Here is a 12,940-nt window from a genome sequence, read left to right as displayed (position 1 = left end):
GCAAGTTGTAAAATATTATTATACAAAGTGAGCAACCTCTTTTGCCAAGGAAGGTCTGGCAGTGAAGCAAAATTCTAGCTATTATTGGCCCAGGATTGGGGTGGGCGAATCACCAAGGCTCACGGGATGTTAGAGAATCAAAGGAGCAGCCTCCCTCTGGAAACTATGCAGCTGGGGAGGGGCAAAGATCAGTGCAGACTTGTAAACTTTTTCCATTTCTTGGCCAATTTAGAACGGTTCCCTCGATGTGCTGGTGAGCCTTTGCCAAACTGCTTTGTAAAAAATTCACTAACAACATTTTTGTTTCCCTTCATTAATCGTTCTCCTGTAAACAGCACTGTGAGTATCATTGTGACAGTAACCTTCTGTTGTCTTCCAGAAAAGGCTTCCAATTTTCCTTGACCTATTGCTAACATAACAGGTCCCCAAAACCCATGCTTCTCAAACTTAATGAGCATACAAACTGCCTAGCAATCTTGTTAAAATGCCGGTTCTGCTTCAGTAGGTCTGAGATGGGACCACACATTCTGCATGTCTAGCAAGCCCTCTAGTGATGCGAGTGCAGCTGTCTACAGGCCTCCCTTTGAGAAAGAAACAAGACCCTGAATGACTCATCTCTATCCTTGGAACTTCAGATTCAGGCAAAGACAATAAACTAAGAAGCCCACATGAACAAAGACTACATTTTTAAATATTTCGTGTATTTTAAATTAGATGAATTTGATGTTTTCATCCAGAGTTGCCTCTCAACATGTTTCTCTAAATTATAACACCCTGTGACCCGACATACAGGCAAGTCCAACAAACTAATGAAGTAAATGTTGAAGTGCTCTTATGAATGGTACTATTATGACAGGGTTCTTCTGCTGTTTGTTGCCAGTATGCCTTCTCATCTAGATCATAAGCTCCCAAAAGCTGCAAGGGACATTTACTCTTCTATCTTAACCCTTTATTTAGTATGTTGTCAAATCCAGTACAACCAACAGGACTGAATGCCTACTACATGACCAGCACGATGCTGAGCACCGAAGATGCTGAAAGGAATAAGAAAACACCAACATACTCTCGAGGAGCTTAGCAGTACATGTAACGCTCTCCCCGAATCACCTAAATGTAGCATTGTCAGAAAGTTAGATACAGTCAGCATTAAGTAGACAAGATCATCTTAGGATATGAATGTAAATCTAGGCACTTCTAATTCTAAGATTTTAAATTCGAATCTTCTCCTATGTGAACTCTATAGAACTTTCTGAATTCTTCGGAAACTGTAAATAACTGCAAGGACCACAACTTGTTTGTGAATTCAGTGTTTTGTCAGGTCTTTTGCACACCAGTAAATGACAGCACTTCAACTGGCCAGATGTAAACAAATGGGAAAAATAAACGGAACAGAAAATGTATTCTTAATTTTTGAGAGAATGTGACGGTTCTAATATGGATGAATTCTATACCACTGGAGTGGGAAACTTTCACAAACCAACCATCAAAAGAAAGATGTTTTCTCCTACTTGTTACTTAGCAGTCCAGTCACACCAAGGTTCAAAATATAATTTCCATATTCCTTATCTAAGGGGACTCAATCAAGCAAGACTCCTTTCAACCCTCATCGGGACAGGAAGGAACAGATGTAAAAACATCTGCCCAGCTTAAAATGATGGAAACACCACTGTGCTATCAAAGAGCTCTGGGTCACTCCACAAAAGTCCCTAGTCTCAACATGAAAGCATTTTATCGACTATCATTGTGCTGAAATCACGAATGGTACAGACTAACACTTGAATTATCCACCTGAAGCCCGAGCTATTGGTCTTCTTGGTTCCACTTCACAGTATTATCACTGATATCCCCTAATTGATGCTTCCTTATGTGCCTTTTGGGGGACTGAAAAAATGCTTTGAATACTTGACATTTTTGGTGCAGCAACAGTGACATCCAGTGGGTAGGACGATTAACCCCAAAATTCTGTACAAGCTCAATGAATGAGGGTTAACATATCCCAAAAAAATGTTTTTGGTTATTCATGGTCACTTCGTAAGAAAACCATACATTTGAAACTCCCCTGGGATAACAGCATGTTTCGTTGTAAAAGAAGTTAACAGACAAAGCCAAGTAGCATCTTGTCTAACTGAGCAAGACACTACAAGTTTCATGCCAAGTCAATGCCACACGTTGCAACAAAAGAAATTATTAGTCAGAAAAGTCTTATTAATTTTACAAATAAGGTTCTTTCCAAATTTGCTTCGATTCTAGGTTTTTAATTTAGCCTGGTGTACTCCCTGAAATGCCCACCAGTATCAAAAACCTCCTAAAATTCAAGAGAAGAAATGTAGTAGGTTTTCTTTATGTATATTTTCTTTACATATATACTTATAAATATATTTATATTTTTGAAATACATATATTGGAAAGAAATCTGCACATCCTGTTGAGTTAATGGCTAACAATTATACACCACAAATACAATGTTCATGGATTTCCTAAGTAATCTGTTTCTATCACTACCGCATGCTGCTGCTCACATTTCAGTTGTAAATCACTAAGTGTACAGCTTTGGAGAAAACAACTGCTCCACAGATATGGATCCCTCAGTTTTAGTAGAAAGAAGTTAATTATCTAGACCCTGAGGACCTATCAGAAAAGACACTGATATTGCTGAAAATCCTCTGAAAGTAGAACGAGATTTTGAGGTGTTTTGCGAATGAAAAGAAAGAGGCCAGTGAATCCTGTTCATTAGCCCAAGTCGGCTCCCACTGCAAGAAAGCAAGGGCTCTGAAACAAAATAAATACTCAGCAATTCATAGTCATCTGTGTACGCCCCCAAAAAGTGACTCACTGAAAAACAAGATCAGATTCACCATGTAAAAAAATCAAAATCTATACAGTTTCAAAAACAGCAGGCAGCCCAGAATTCCTGGGCTCTGCTATTAACACAATAGATTTCATAAGGTATTGGAACATTCGAATAGCCCCATCAAATCTTTCAGACAAGCTAAATGACAGTGTATGATGTACATGCAAAACAAAAACAAAGAGCAAAGAAATTGCAAATAATGCACGGAACCAAAAAATATGAGGGTCACTCCTAAGTCATTTAGTCTGCTAAGCACACACTGTCCCATAGGGCAGCCACCAGCTACCTGTGGCTATGGAACACACGAAATGTGGCCAGTCCAAGCTGAGATGTGCTTAAGTTCAAAATACACACCAGGTTTTGGAGACTTAATAAGAAAAAAATAATACAAAAAACTAATAACTTGTATATAGATTACATGTGAAAATGCTAATATATTGGATGCATTTAGTTAAATAAAATACATAATCAAAATTATTTTACCTGTTCCTTTTTACTTTTTTATTCTGGCTATTAAAAAGATTAAAATTAAGTGGTTTGCATTATATCTCTATTAGACAGTGTTTCCCTAAGCAAACATGAAAGAATGAACATGTTACTTCACATGAAAATATGCATCATTTCATAACCATTCCATCTTAGTATATTTATCCACCCTCTACTGTCCTGCCTTCTCTCTTGCGTTTTCAAATTCACATACATGATTTAAATGTTTGAAATTAATGATTACAGTTTCTGCTACCATGCATTGGTCATGTAGGCCCAATGTAAATACAGAGGTATAATTCAGTGGTTATATTCAGTAGATTCTGAAACGAAACTGGGCAAATTCAAATCCCAGATCTGCCCATTACTAGCTGTATAACTATGGACAAGTTACTCAAGGCTTTTTGTGTCTCAGTTTCCTCAAATGTGAAGTGAGAACAATAGAATTATTGAGGGGATAAAACAAGTTAATATGTTAAATCATTCCTGACAATGCCCAGCAAGTAAAAAACATTATTATTAATCATACAGTTGATTTACTCTTTATGATTGACAGCTTAAAAGAGAACAATGACATAAGATTGTATATCAATGGTAACTTAATAAAAAAAAGAACAATGAACATCTGATACCTTCTTGCAACTTTAAAGAAGCATCAACTATATTACCATTTGAAATTTCATCACACCCTTCAAATAATATGATTCATACAGTAATCTTTCTTAATAAGTCACTTGCAACATTGACTATTTCTTCTTTGTTTGCTTTTTAAGAAAACCCATAGTATATTTCTTCAGTCTTTCTAACTTTTTCTAACTCCTATTTTCACTTTCCTTTGGTTAGACTCTTGTAACCATGTTTTCCCTCCCCATTACCCAGAATAGAAAGCTTAGTCATATGGACACTTCCATCTGAGTCTAGAAAGCAGTTTCTTCCTATTCTTTTCCTTCCATTCCTTAAAATCTTTCCTTCATAACCACATCTGCAACTTTTCATGCCTGGTCCCAGTTCCATCTCTCCCACAAGGACTTTCTCCATCTGGATCAGTCTACGTTACTCTCCTTAAACTCTCACATTGTCACCCATTCATTCATTCAGCTAATGTTTACTGCCTGCCTATGTCAGAGTTAGGCTCTGGAGATACCAAGAAAAATGAAACACACATATTCCCATCCTCATGGCAGTTACAGTCTAAATAGAAAGTAGACATCAAATAAGTTCTCATAAGAGAGATAAGTGTCATGGCATATAAGCCAGGGAGCTAAGGGACTAAATACTTGCATGTCCTTGTTTGCTTCCCTAACCAGACTATAAACCACCACGTATTTGATTTCCTTAATAACCTTTCCAACATCCAATACAGCATTAGGCACACAGTAGGAATGTAAATTCTGGTTGCACAAATATAAGCAATATTTTTTATTATTTAGACCCTATTTCTCTCTTATATAATACCTACCACTAGACTTCCTAAAGGTCAACTTTTACCCCTTAAAATTGCATAGTATAGAGGATAGATCATCCACTCAGATGAGCTAAGCTAGATTCCAGCACCCAAACCCACCAACTGCATATACACATCTGTTAGCCAAAGTGTTGTACAAATATAAGATACTGGTATTTTTGGTCCATTCCTGAAACATCTTCACCTCTTTAGAGTTTAGCAGCTTTTCCAAGGTCCTTTTCTTATATAACTTTTGAAAAATTAACTGTAATTCAATAACCCAAATATAATCACTATCGACATTTTCATGTAGATCATTCCAGCCTTTTTTCCATGCACATGTACACACATATTTTGTTTTCTAAAACTGGGGTCATACGGTACATACATTCTTATAATCTAATCTTCATCTCATATACAGTGAACACTCTCCCATGTCACTGAATCTTCATCTATATGATGATTTTTAATGGTCACATAATATGCATGGAGACTAACTATTGAGCCTGAGCACTCCTTTTACTCCAGTTTTCTGTTTTTTCATTGTGTTGGGTTCCCCAACAGTTGATTCTCAAGCTTCAGGACAAAGGAGGGAGTGTAACAGTAAATAAAGGTTCAATTCGTCCTCCTACTCTTCAGTTTAGTCCAACAGGTAAACCAATCATCTCTTCCCTAAAATTGCATTCACTAATTTATGGCGAACAGGCTATCACCCACTCTTCTCTACCTGTCTTCTTCATTCGTATTCCTTCATTATCAAATGAGATGATGTCTATGGAAGCCCTTTGTAAAGTACTTAATGATACAGGATTAGAAGTATAAGCAATTGATTTTTCTGAGTTAAAATAAACAATGGCATGTTTAAGATGCAATGCTAAAACGAAGAACTGGCCAAAAACCAATGTGGATAGTATAATCCTATTTTGGGAAATGTACCTATTTTACATAGATATGTTGGCAGCCTACGCCACCAAATTTAACAAAGATTATCCCTGGGTTTAAAACAGGTGATCTCCAGTTTCTTTGTTTTTTCTTGTCTTTCTTTCTTTTGGCTTTGCTGACTGTAATTTCTCTCATAACTATGCATTACTTGTAATAAGAGAACGATTATTCAGAAGTATTAACTAAATATAACTTTGTAATGTCATTGTTTATTTTTACTAACTTTATATATCATTTCTTAATTTATGTGCTTTTACTCTGACACCTATCAAAAAGGGTGATTATTTTTTAATTCTAAACACTGACCAGTTTCCAGGGGTTGTTATAACAAATTGCCACAAACTGGGTGGCATAAAACAACAGAAATTTATTGCCTCACAGTTCTGAAATCAAGGTGTCAGCAGGACCATGCTTTCTCAAAGGCTCTAGGGGCAAATCTGTCCCATGCCTTTCTCTTTGCTTCTGCTGTCACTAGCAATCCTGGGCACTCCTTGATTTGCAGTTGCATACCTCCAATCTCTGCCTCCATTGTCGCAGGGCGGTCTTCCTCTGTGTCTTCACATTGTCTTCTTTAAAGACACCTATCACATTGGATTAAGGGCCCACCATTGTTCAGTATTATCTTAACTAATTCCATCTGCAACAACCTTGTTTTCAAATAAGGTCCCATTCTGAGGTAGTGGGGATTAGGACTTCACCATATGTTTTTGAAGGACACAATTCAGCCTCTAGTACTGGTCAAGGAATTTTGTCCCAAATTTTTATTTTAGACCTACACATGTTAAATAGATTATGTCCTTAACTTATTGTATATCTTGCTTTTCAAAAATTGATATAGTAAATCACGAATAGGTCTTAACTTCTCAGAACACCAATCCATAAGTGTGGATACAACAGTGTAATTCATCACCTCTACACAACACAGTAGGAAATTATCATCTACCCAGAATGAGTTTGAAACTAAAAGCTCCATGTATTTGAACCATTTATCAGTGTCCTGCCAGGAACAGATACAGCTCTTCTGTCAGTTGGGAAACAGAACATTTCATAATACAACTCCTTGTGAATTTTAAATAGATTAACAAAACACACTTTTTTCTTCTGGTACCAGAAGTAGAATTTGTTGTTCAAACCCACACTAAAGTATCCCAAGAAATGAAGCACATTTTTTTTTCTTTTATGTTCTACTCAGAAACAGTTTCTTGCTAAGAAACAGTGGAGAACCACAACACTTAAGTAATCAAGATGAGCTCTTGAAGAACAAAAAGCTACTGAAGTCTAAAATGCAGTGGGTCCACCACACTGTGAACAACTCCTGAGTGTATTTGGGCAATCTTTGGAAAAGATACCTTTTCATGTGCAGCTGATGGTATCATTCTCTGAAAAAGTGAAATCCCTATTAAATAGACATGGTTTGAAAAAGTATAAAAAGCCAGAATAAAAACTGTCACAGTATTGTTTTGAAAAGTAGGCTACCATTCCCTTTTCCCAAAGATAAAGGTTTCTCATGATGGCCTTGGTGACCTGTAAGTGATAATGCCAAATGATTGAGAAGCTCAATCCTAGGGCAGGTCTAACGGGTAATCTTCAGCTTTTTGGATTATTTCAGTAAGAAATACAACCACTAAAACTTAAATATTCTAAATATTCTGCCATAATAATGTATTAGGTAGTACCACAATAATGCTGCATAACAAACATCTACACGATTCTCAGTGACATTCAACAATAAACATTCATCTCTTGCTTATGCATTTATGGGGGCACTTGGGTTTTACCAATATAGGCTAGGTTCAGCTGTGATTTGAGGCTACGAGTTAGGTCCAGGTCCGCTTCACATAACCCTCTTCCTTCTTGGACAAGAAGCTATCCAAAGCATATTCTTCTCATGATAAAAGACAGGGGTTTATGGGGACAAAGTTAATCACATTAGCACATTTCAAATCTTTGCTTGCATCATATCCACCAATACCCCATTCACCTAAGCAAGTCCTATGATGAAGTCCAAAGTCCAGGGGGCAGGGAACAAGTGTTTGCCTCTCATGAAGTCATGGCAGAGACTGAGGAACTGAGACCAGTGATTCAACCCACCACAAATAACATACAAATGTTATAAACTCAATAAGACATATTCCTTTTGGAATATATGAAGCAAATAAGACCTATCCCTTGAAAGCATTTTGTCTACCATGAAGCCACAAGATCAGGTTAGCCTACACCATTCTTAAAGATCATTTTACTTAGTGCTATGAGTGTTATGGGTACACCAAACAATTCAATAAAGGTTATCTTAATGGTATAATTTAATCTGTTATTTTGCCTTGTATATTTATAAATCCTGGTGTTCCAAAAAGGATTTAATGATCTCTCTAAAGTTATCTGGCTGACACACTCTTATCATTCACCTTTCTATCAGTATACCTACTTAACTACTTGAAAGACCTTAATACTTGGCTTGTACAAAAACGAATCATGTTTACATTCAACAGTAATTAGTGTAGTATTTTACAGTACCAAATACACATTTAAGTTTCAATTGATGATATACTTTAAATATATCAGGATATCTGTTATGCATTGAACTGTGTCCCAAAATGATGCGAAAGTCCTAACCTGCACAACCTGTGCATGTGAGCTTCTTTTGAAACAGCGTCTTTGCAGATGATTGAGTGAAGATGAGCTTATTCCTAATTAGTGTGTCCTAATTCAATATAACTGCTATCCTTAGAAAAAGGAAAAATTTGGACGCGGGGACAGGCACTTACAGGGAGAAAACAAGGTGAAAACAAAAGGAAAATGCCATCTGCAAGTCAAGAAGCACCTGAGGCTACCAGAAGTTAGGAGACTTAGAGTTCTCTTAACCAGAAGTTAGGAGAGATTATCCCTCCCAGCTCTGAGAAGAAACCAACCCTGTTAACACCCTGATTTCAGGCTTCTAGCCACCAGAGTGTAAGACAATAAATTTCTGTTGTTTAAGCCACCCAGTGTGGGGTACTTTTTTATGACAGCCTCAAGAAACTAATACAATCCTTTATAAGATTATGTACTCTAAATGAAACAGAACAATAAAATAGTAATAATAAATACAAATGACACACCTTTTCTATTTGACTGATGTTTAAGTTCATCGTATTTAATGATAACCTATATGATCACATGACCAGTGATTTCTCACAAGTGCAGGGGTGCCAGAAATGACACTGAAGTAAGCATTTGGCTATTTGGACTTCAAAAGCCAAAGACAAAGCCAATGTGGAACAAGTAGTAGAGAGCAAGCTAAAAGCTAGTACCCTATTCATTACCATGTAACATACTACATATTTTTACTTCTTTATTTTGGGTATGGTCTGCCACCCTGCTACTCCTATTAGACTGTAAGTATCATGGTGTAGAGATTTTTTTGGTCTGCTTTGCTCACCACTGTATCCCCAAGGCTAGAAATATGCCTGGCACATAATAGGTATTTAGCACTGGATATTAGAGAAATGGAAAAGTAAAATCCAAGATGGAGACTGTGAGTGGGTCCCCACAGCTGGCTCCCCTGGGGACAAAAGAAAAGCGAGTGCTTTTTGAAACTCTTAAAGGGACAAGCACTCAACAACTGGACAAAATCGTCCCAGCACACTCAGCCCAGTAGGCTGGGAATCTTGAGGCACTTCAGGCTGCCTAACCCCCGAAGCCCCTCATGGCAATAAGCAGCCTGCCATTCATTCCCCCAGCCAGTGCTACAAGCAAACCAGCTGACCTGCCACAGCTGCAGAGCTGCCAGACAGTGGGCCTGCCCACAGCAACCAGAGTCTCCTCCCAGTGTGCAGCTAACTGGGACAGGCAGAGGGAGCCACAGCAAGGTGCGGAAGGCATGAAGGGGCACCATTCTCACAGGAAAATACACCCGGCATGGCTACGACCCCCCTCAGCACTCTAAGCTAGCCCGAGGGCAGCCCTGCCCATGGCAGATCAAGAGATTGTCCCAGAGACTGCTCCTAGTGTGCGGGTAACTGGCGCAGGCAGTGGAGAAGGACAAGGTGACCAAAAAGCAGGAAGGGACTTTATTCTCCCAGCTCACACATGTGCCACCTGCCTGTGACCAATTCTTATCGCCATGAAAAAGCAGAAGAATCTGGTCCAGTCAAAAATCACTCAGACAACCCCAGAGAGAGGGCCTGGTGAGATAGATATAACCCAATCTTCCTGTAAAAATTTTCAAAATAAAAGTCATAACCATGCTGATGGACCTGCAGAGAAATATGCAAGAGCTAAGGGATGAAGTCAGGAGGGAGATAACAGAAATGAAACAATCAATAGAAGGTCTTAAGAGAAGACTGGACAAGGTGCAAGAGACTGTTAATGGAAGAGAAATCAGAGAACAGGAATACAGAGAAGCTGAGGCAGAGAGAGATAAAATTCTCTAGGAATGAAAGAATATTAAAGAACTGGGTGACCAATCCAAAAAGAAGAATATTTGCATTATAGGGGTACCAGAAGAAGAAGAGAGAAAAAGGGATAGAAAGTGTCTTTGAAGAAATACATTGCTGAAAACCTCCCCAAGCTGGGGAAGGAAATAGTCTCTCAGACCATGGAAGCCAACAGATTTCCCAACACAAGGGACGCAAGGAGGAAAACACCAAAACATATAATAATTAAAATGGGAAAGATCAAAGATAAGGACAGAGTATTAAAGGGAGCCAGAGAGAGAAAAAAGAACACCTACAAAGGAAAGCCCATCAGGCTATCATCAGACTTCTCAACAGAAACCTTAGAGGCCAGAAGAGAATGGCATGATTTATTCAACGCAATGAAACAGAAGGGCCTTGAACCAAGAATACTGCATCCAGCACGATTATCATTTAAATTTCAATGAGGGATTTAAAAATTTCCAGACAAGCAAAAGTTGAGTGGATTTGCCTCCCACAAACCAACTCTACAGAGTATTTTAAAGGGACTGCTCTAGATTGGAGCACTCCTAAGGCTAAACAGATGTCACCAGAGAAAATAAAATCACAGCAAAGAAAGCAGGCCAACCAAATAATAAATAAAGGTAAAAAATAAACTCAACTATCCACAAAAGCAGTCAAAGGAAACAAAAAAAGAATAAAACACCTAACATATAAAGAATGGAGGAGGAAGAAAAAGAAGGGAGAGAAATAAAGAATCATCAGACTGTGTTTGATAATAGCTAAATAAGAGAGTTAAGTTAGATGGTTAGATAGTAAAAAAGCTACCCTTGAATCTTTGGTAACCACGAAAATCCAAAGCCTGCAATGGCAATAATTACATATCTTTCAATAATCACCCTAAATGTAAATGGACTGAATGCACCAATCAAAAGACACAGAGTAATAATGGATAAAAAGGCAAGACCCAGCATTCTTCAATGAACTGCAGCAAATAGTTCAAAAATTCATATGGAACCGTCAAAGACCCCAAATAGCCAAAGCAATCCTGAGAAGGAAGAATAAAGTAGGGGGGATATCGCTCCCCAACTTCAAGCTCTACTACAAAGCCACAGTAATCGAGACAATTTTGGTGCTCACACAAGAACAGAGCAACAGACCAGTGGAACAGAAGAGAGACTCCAGACATTAACCCAAACATATATGGTCAATTAATATATGATAAAGGAGCCATGGACATACAATGGGGAAATAGTCTCTTCAACAGATGGTGCTGGAAAAACTGGACAGCTACATGTAAGAGAATGAAACTGCATCACTGTCTAACCCCATACACAAAAGTAAATTTGAAATGGATCAAAGACCTGAATGTAAGTCATTAAACCATAAAACTCTTAGAAAAAAACATAGGCAAAAAGTCTCTTGGACATAAACATGAGCAACTTCTTCATGAACATATCTCCCCAGGCAAGGAAAACAAAAGCAAAAATGAACAAGTGGGAGTATATCAAGCTGAAAAGCTTCTGTACAGCAAAGGACACCATCAGTAGGATAAAAAGGCATCCTACAGTATGGGAGAACATATTCATAAATGACAGATCTGATGAAGGGTCAACATCCAAAATACATAAAGAGCTCACACACCTCAACAAACAAAAAGCAAATAATCCAATTAAAAATGGGCAAAGGAGCTGAACAGACAGTTCTCCAAAGAAGAAATTCAGATGGCCAACAGAAACATGAAAAGATGCTCCATATCGCTAATCATCAGAGAAATGCAAACCAAAGCCACAGTGAGATATCACCTCACACCAGTCCAAGAGGCAAACAACAAATGCTGGGGAGGATGCAGAGAAAGCGGAACCCTCCTACACTGCTGGTGGGAATGTAAATTAGTTCAACCATTGTGGAAAGCAGTATGGAGGTTCCTCAAAAAGTTCAAAATAGAAATACCATTTGACCCAGGAATTCCACTCCTAGGAATTTACCCTAAGAATGCAGCAGCCCAGTTTGAAAAAGACAGATGTACCCCTATGTTTATAGCAACACTATTTACAATAGCCAAGAAATGGAAGCAACCTAAGTGTCCATCAGTAGATGAATGGATAAAGAAGATGTGGTACATATACACAATGGAATATTATTCAGCCATAAGAAGAAAATAAATCCTACCACTTGCAACATCAAGGATGGAGCTAGAGGGTATTATGTTCAATGAAATAAGCCAAGCGGAGAAGGACAAGTATCAAATGATTTCACTCATATGTGGAGTATAAGAACAAAGGAAAACTGAAGGAACAAAACAGCAGCAGAACCACAGAACCCAAGAATGGACTAATAGTTACCAAAGGGAAAGGGACTGGGGATGATGGGTGGGAAGGGAGGGATAAGGGTGGGGAAAAAGAAAGAGGGCATTACGATTAGCATGTATAGTGCATGGGGGACATGGGGAGGGCTGCACATCACAGAGAAGACAAGTAGTGATTTCACAGCATCTTACTACGCAGATGGACAGTGACTGTGAAGGGGTATGTGGGGGGGACTTGGTGAAGGGGGAAGCCTAGTAAACATAATGTTCTTCATGTAATTGTAGATTAATAATACCAAAATAAAAAATAAATAAATAAATAAATAAAAACCTCAGTAAATTACATATTGTTCAAAGAAGAAATAAATAAAATTGAGAAGAATAAAACAATACAAAAAATCAATGAAACCAAGAGCTGGTTCTTTGAGAAAATAAACAAAATAGATAAACCCCTAGTCACACTTATTAAGAGAAAAAGAGAATATACACACATAAAAAAATCAGAAATGAGAAAG

This window comes from Manis javanica, chromosome X (genome assembly GCF_040802235.1).
Source record: "Manis javanica isolate MJ-LG chromosome X, MJ_LKY, whole genome shotgun sequence".
Lineage (NCBI taxonomy): Eukaryota > Metazoa > Chordata > Mammalia > Pholidota > Manidae > Manis > Manis javanica.
The sequence above is the reverse complement of the archived record's forward strand: the minus strand, read 5'-3'. Positions refer to the sequence as shown.